We start from the raw sequence: 4,968 nt of genomic DNA, 5'->3' as shown, positions 1-4,968 counted from the left end.
GGGGCTGCCCCGTGCGAGCGCGGGGATTTGCTCCCACTTCTCGCTATCGCTGCCGCCGCCCCGGCACACTGACCGGTACCGCGCCCGCCTCCCCGGAGCAGACTGACCTGTCACCTGCGACTCGCGAACCTGGGGCAGCAGAGGCAGCCCTCAGACCGCGGGGGAGATGGGAGCAAATCCACAAGATCCCAGGGACAAACCCCTCTCCCCGCTGCCGCCGATGATGATGCCGCCGCCGCCCCCGCACCCTGACAGCACCGCGTCTGCCTCCCAGGGGCAGGCTAACTGCCAGACGTGCACCCTGTGAACATGGGAAAGCAGAGGCCGCCCCAGTCCAGGCCGCGGAGGAATAGCGAACAAATCCAGGGGCTCGCTCGGGGCAGCCTCCATCCCACAGCGGCCACCGCCGGGACCCGCGACAGGAACGCACCAGCCTTCCAGGAGCTGGCCGTGGCCTGAGGGCCAGTCGGAGGTGCTCCCTGGCCGCCCAGAGCCCTCTCACCTCCCGGAGCTGCACCTGCTTTCCCAAACCCGGGTATGAGAGGCAGCGAAGACGCGGCGTTCAGGGACGACTAACGTGGGGAGGCGGGAGGGCACCACGAACCAGGGCGGCGAACCCCCACCCGCCTCAGGGTCCTAACGGGACGCGCGGCCTGGGCCTCACCTCCGCACCCCTCCCTGTGCGCCTCCCCAGCGGCACAGCCCAGGCCTCACCCGCCGGCTCCCGGACCTGGGCGCCCCCACCAGCGCCCCCTTACCTGCCCGGCAGCAGCAGCGGAGACGACGGCACGCGGCGGCCCATACCCTAAGCCGCATTCCTCCTCCGGGAGCCGGTCCAGGAGCACCGGGCTCTCGCCCAGCTTCCCCACGCTCTGGGCGGGTTCCGGCGTCTGCGCGTCTGCGCGTGCGCGCCCCTCCTCCTCCCGCCCGCAACGCGGACGCTGGGGGTGGGTCTCCTGCTGTACAGCTCTCGGACAGTGGGGCCCGGCCCTGCCAGGTCTCCATCCCCAGCGACCCCACCCCACCACCAGTCGGGTCCGCACTCAACCGAAACTACCATTGGCCCTGGGCGGGGCCACACCACTCGGCCCCAATTCTCCTGCTCTCCTCCCTCTCCCCGTTACTGCCCCCCAACCCCTGGCCAGGCCCAGTCTCCGACTGGACCGCCAAGATGGGGCTCCTTCTATTCACATCAAGAAGCCAGCACAGGATCTCCCTGCAGGGCTGGTGGAACTGGACCCAGTCCGGGGCCTCCTGCAGGAGCAGGCTCTGGGTTAGGGTTAAGGTTAGGGTAGGGGTTGGTGTTCAAGGTTAGTGTTAGTGTTGGGGTTGGGGTCAGGATCAGGCTTAGGGATTTGGGGGTAGGGTTAGGGTTTCAGGTGAGGGCTGAGGGGTTAGGGATGGGGGTGGTTTTAGGGTTAGGGTTTTAGGGTTAGGCTTATTGCTAAGGTTAGGGTTAGGGAGGAGGAGGAAGAGGAGTTAGGGTTAAGGCTAGGGGTAGGGATAGGGTTAGGTTTAGGGGTTAGGACCAGGGCCAAAGTTTAGGGATAGGTTTGGGGTTAGGGTTAGGGGTTGTGGTTGGGGTTAGGGTTAAGGGAGGAGGAGAAGGTTAGGGTTAGGGGTCGGGTCAAGTTAAGGTTTGGTATAGGGTTAGAGTTTGGGTTCTCGTTCGGGTTGGGGTTCTGGCTCAGGCTTGGGTTAGGGTTAGGACTTGGGGTAGGGGTTAGTGTTAGGTGTTAGGGGTTAGTGTTAGGGGCTGGGCTGTACGTGGGGGAGTGGGAGCCAGATGAGGATGAGATGCCAGTTGGAAGATCCCAGCCCCTGCAGATGACAGCAGCCACAGGGTTGGAGGGGAAGGACACCACCCACAGGAAGGAAGGAAGGAAGACCCCAGTCCTGGAGGCTCCCTGGGTGTGTGCGCGGGGCCTGCCGTCAGTGGTCCCATCACCAGGAGGGAGAGAGAATCACTGGGAGTGGAGGGCTGTGCTGACTCCCAGGAAAGCAGAGAGGACCTTACTTTCACTGTCTCACCCTTTAAGGTGCATGTATGGACCTGCCAGCAGCTAGGTGCCTCACTGGGACCGCACAACCTCTGCCAGTATCGGCAGGAGGGGCCTGTCTGGGAAGAGTGGTGTCAGGACTGTGTGTGGCCCCAGGTCCCACATTCCAGTCTGGAGGAGGAGGGGCAGGACGAAAGCCAGGGACCCAGTGGGGCTGGAGAGACAGCCTGTGTGTGGAGGAGCAGGCTGGGGCTGTGCAGAATGGAGGGACATGAGGTGGTAAGAAATCCCCTAGCCACTGACCCAAATTCTACAAAAATCAAGTTCACACCTATGTCCATCGTACAAACGTTGAATAGTTTTATTCATAAATCTGACCTTGAAGAAGACTGGAGATCATTTGGTCCTGCAAACAAGCACATCAAATGCAACAGGAGATTCACGAACGAGCATCACGAGGCGGCAGCCTGGGCCACGGGGATGAGGGTTCCTGCAGCTCTTCATCTTCCATGGAGACTCCACTCCTCTGTCTGCAGAGCCCTTCTGCCAGCACAGCCCAGGAGCAGTCCTGGGGAGACCGGAGGGAGCTGTGACTCCCTGAGGGCTTATTTTATCCCTCTTAAATGCTTGTTTTGCAGGGAACCACAAAACTGGAAAACAGCATCTTTAATTAGAACTTCAGCAATGTCAGGGTTTGGATTTGGCTTTTGTGTGCGCTTCGAGGGAACAAGCTAAGGGAGTGTTAAGAGCACATTTGATGTAAAATTTTTAAAAGATGATGAGACAACTGCAGTGCATGGGAAGCAAGAGGCACTGCCTGGTCTTTCAGAGCTGGGAGGGCTCCAGCATGACTCAGCAAGGTCCTTGTCGCACAGGTGAGGGCTTGGAGCACAGAGAGGTTGAGAAACTTTCCAGTGTCACACAGGTTATGTCAGAGTAGAGACCAGCACCCAGGCCAGTGTCTTCTCCATTGAGCGGTGTCGGTTTTGACAAACTGCTTTTAACAACTGATGATTTAAATGGACTTCCCCACATCCACTCCAGTAAGTTTGTCGATGACCCTCCTCTGCCCTTGGGAAGTACTCAGCATCAAATCTCTCCCTCAGATGCCTTAGAAACCAAGGGCCAGAGGGCGAATGCCATGTTGTTTGTCCTCAGTCCCCACTGGAGAGGCTCCAGGCCATGATGTGGGCTTAGCTATCGGGCGGGAGGCAAGGGGGTCGTGCCAAGCTGGGCACACAGGCCACATGCGCACCATGAAGGCCTCAAGGCACTTATGCAGCATCGTGTGACTATGACCAGCTGGTCCTTCTGGGGCATTTGGGAGGGCCACCCACTTGGACAGCATCCCGCACCGTCCCAAATAAATGTAAGGTGGAGGCCCAGAAAGCTGGGTACCAGCTGACCCTTCCTGTGGGTTTATGACAAGTGTTCCATCTTTAAGGGATTTCTGGTCAAGCAAGCATCTCAGATGGCCCACGTTACCCAAGACTTGGGGTTCACTTCCAAGGTCTTTCCTCGTACTAGACCTGGCTATTTTTTTAGACGATATGTGATTTTGTTAATAAATTGTGTGAAAGCGTCAGTGCTAACTGTTTAAACATTAAATTCTTTTAAATACCCATGTCTTGGTGTTACCGTTGTGCATGTTGGTCTCTATGGCACTGCAAGTAAACACATGAAAATATTCCCCATCTGCACGCACAGGCATCCGCTGTAACAATATGCAAACCTCAGTTAAAGGCAGCTTTTCTAAATGATTTTTTCCTAACTACCAGGCTGGCCACTTTCTCACAGTCGACTATTCTGGTCCCTGTCATCTCTCCTAGACCCTTGTCTCCTGGTCCAGTTGGTCCTGGCTCAGAGCTGCACCATGACAGGTGGAGAAGTCATGAATTCTTCAGTGTCATCTGCATACTGCAAGAACGACACAGCAAGCTGAGGTGCTGCCTGGATCTGGGGCCTCTGCAGCTGCTCCGCTCTTGTTTTCAGTTGGATGCTCTCGCCTTTGCTCCCCGCCTGCCCCCTTTGCACCCTCTGGACTGTGCACTGGAATGCTTTTGCTGTAGCTTCCAGCAGGCAGCTTTCATCCTGAACCCTCAGAGCCCTGTTGGAACTCTCCCACCTCCATGAAACCATCTCTAGTCACTGTAGCTCTTGGATGAAATCAACTGGATCCTCTATCCCTCACGGGAGGCCCATTGTGTGTTCGGCAGATGCTGTGGCTTGGTGGTAAAAAAGATGAATAATCCCGGAAATTACAAGTTTCCTTTGCAGTGGAAGCAGGAAGACCTGTGACGGAGGCATATGAAAAATGGGTTTGGAGCAGGGATGAGGGAAGAAATCCCTTGACTTCCACAGGGTGCTTGTGGAATTGAGGTTCAGGGTGTCTCTGCACTTCAAATACAGAGAACTCACACAGAAGGGGGTGACACAGGGCTGAGGTGGGGGCTCTGGCAGGGCTGCTACCCGCCTTCGTAGCCCACTGCCTGCTCCTGGGGCCCTCCCTGCGATGCTCCCCGACATTGTTACAAACCAGTTTCTTTGTATTACTGATTAATCTTTGGTCTCATAAATTCTGGCAAGGGATTTGCTGTATACCGCTTAGGCTTAGCACAGCAATAAAGACTATAAAACAGGCTTTTACTTAATAATTGTTAGTTGATTTTCTTTTTAACTTCTTAAGTTTAGGGAGAAGGCCAAATTTATGGTGTATATTTGTAAAACATCATGTCTCTTAGGAGATATAAAACTGATTGAAGGGAAATAAAAATTTTTGCCGAGTGTCAGTCCTCAGGAATAACAAACAGAAATGACTTTTAACTGTAGAGCTGCCCTGTGGAGGTGGGACGGGGTACGTGCAGTGGCTCCTCCGTTTTCACCTCTCCCCTACCCACAGCCTTGGAAGGTGGATAAAACCAATTTCCTCCCATTTCCTCACAATGGAGCTGGGCTCAGGAGAGCCTCA

The 4,968-nt window shown here is 56.0% G+C and overlaps 1 long non-coding RNA gene across 1 annotated transcript; it reads left to right on the top strand.

The window, feature by feature from the left end:
* The first annotated feature begins 240 nt into the window (after positions 1–240).
* On the top strand, positions 241–4,654 carry LOC140700686 (uncharacterized). Its single transcript, XR_012079212.1, has 2 exons — positions 241–535; positions 3,830–4,654. It is a non-coding gene; the product is annotated as an uncharacterized lncRNA (long non-coding RNA).
* The last annotated feature ends 314 nt before the right edge of the window (positions 4,655–4,968 follow it).

The sequence above is a fragment of the Vicugna pacos genome, chromosome 2 (assembly GCF_048564905.1).
Source record: "Vicugna pacos chromosome 2, VicPac4, whole genome shotgun sequence".
In the NCBI taxonomy this organism is placed as follows: domain Eukaryota; kingdom Metazoa; phylum Chordata; class Mammalia; order Artiodactyla; family Camelidae; genus Vicugna; species Vicugna pacos.
Note: the sequence above shows the minus strand (reverse complement) of the source record. Positions and strands in the feature narration are given on the sequence as shown.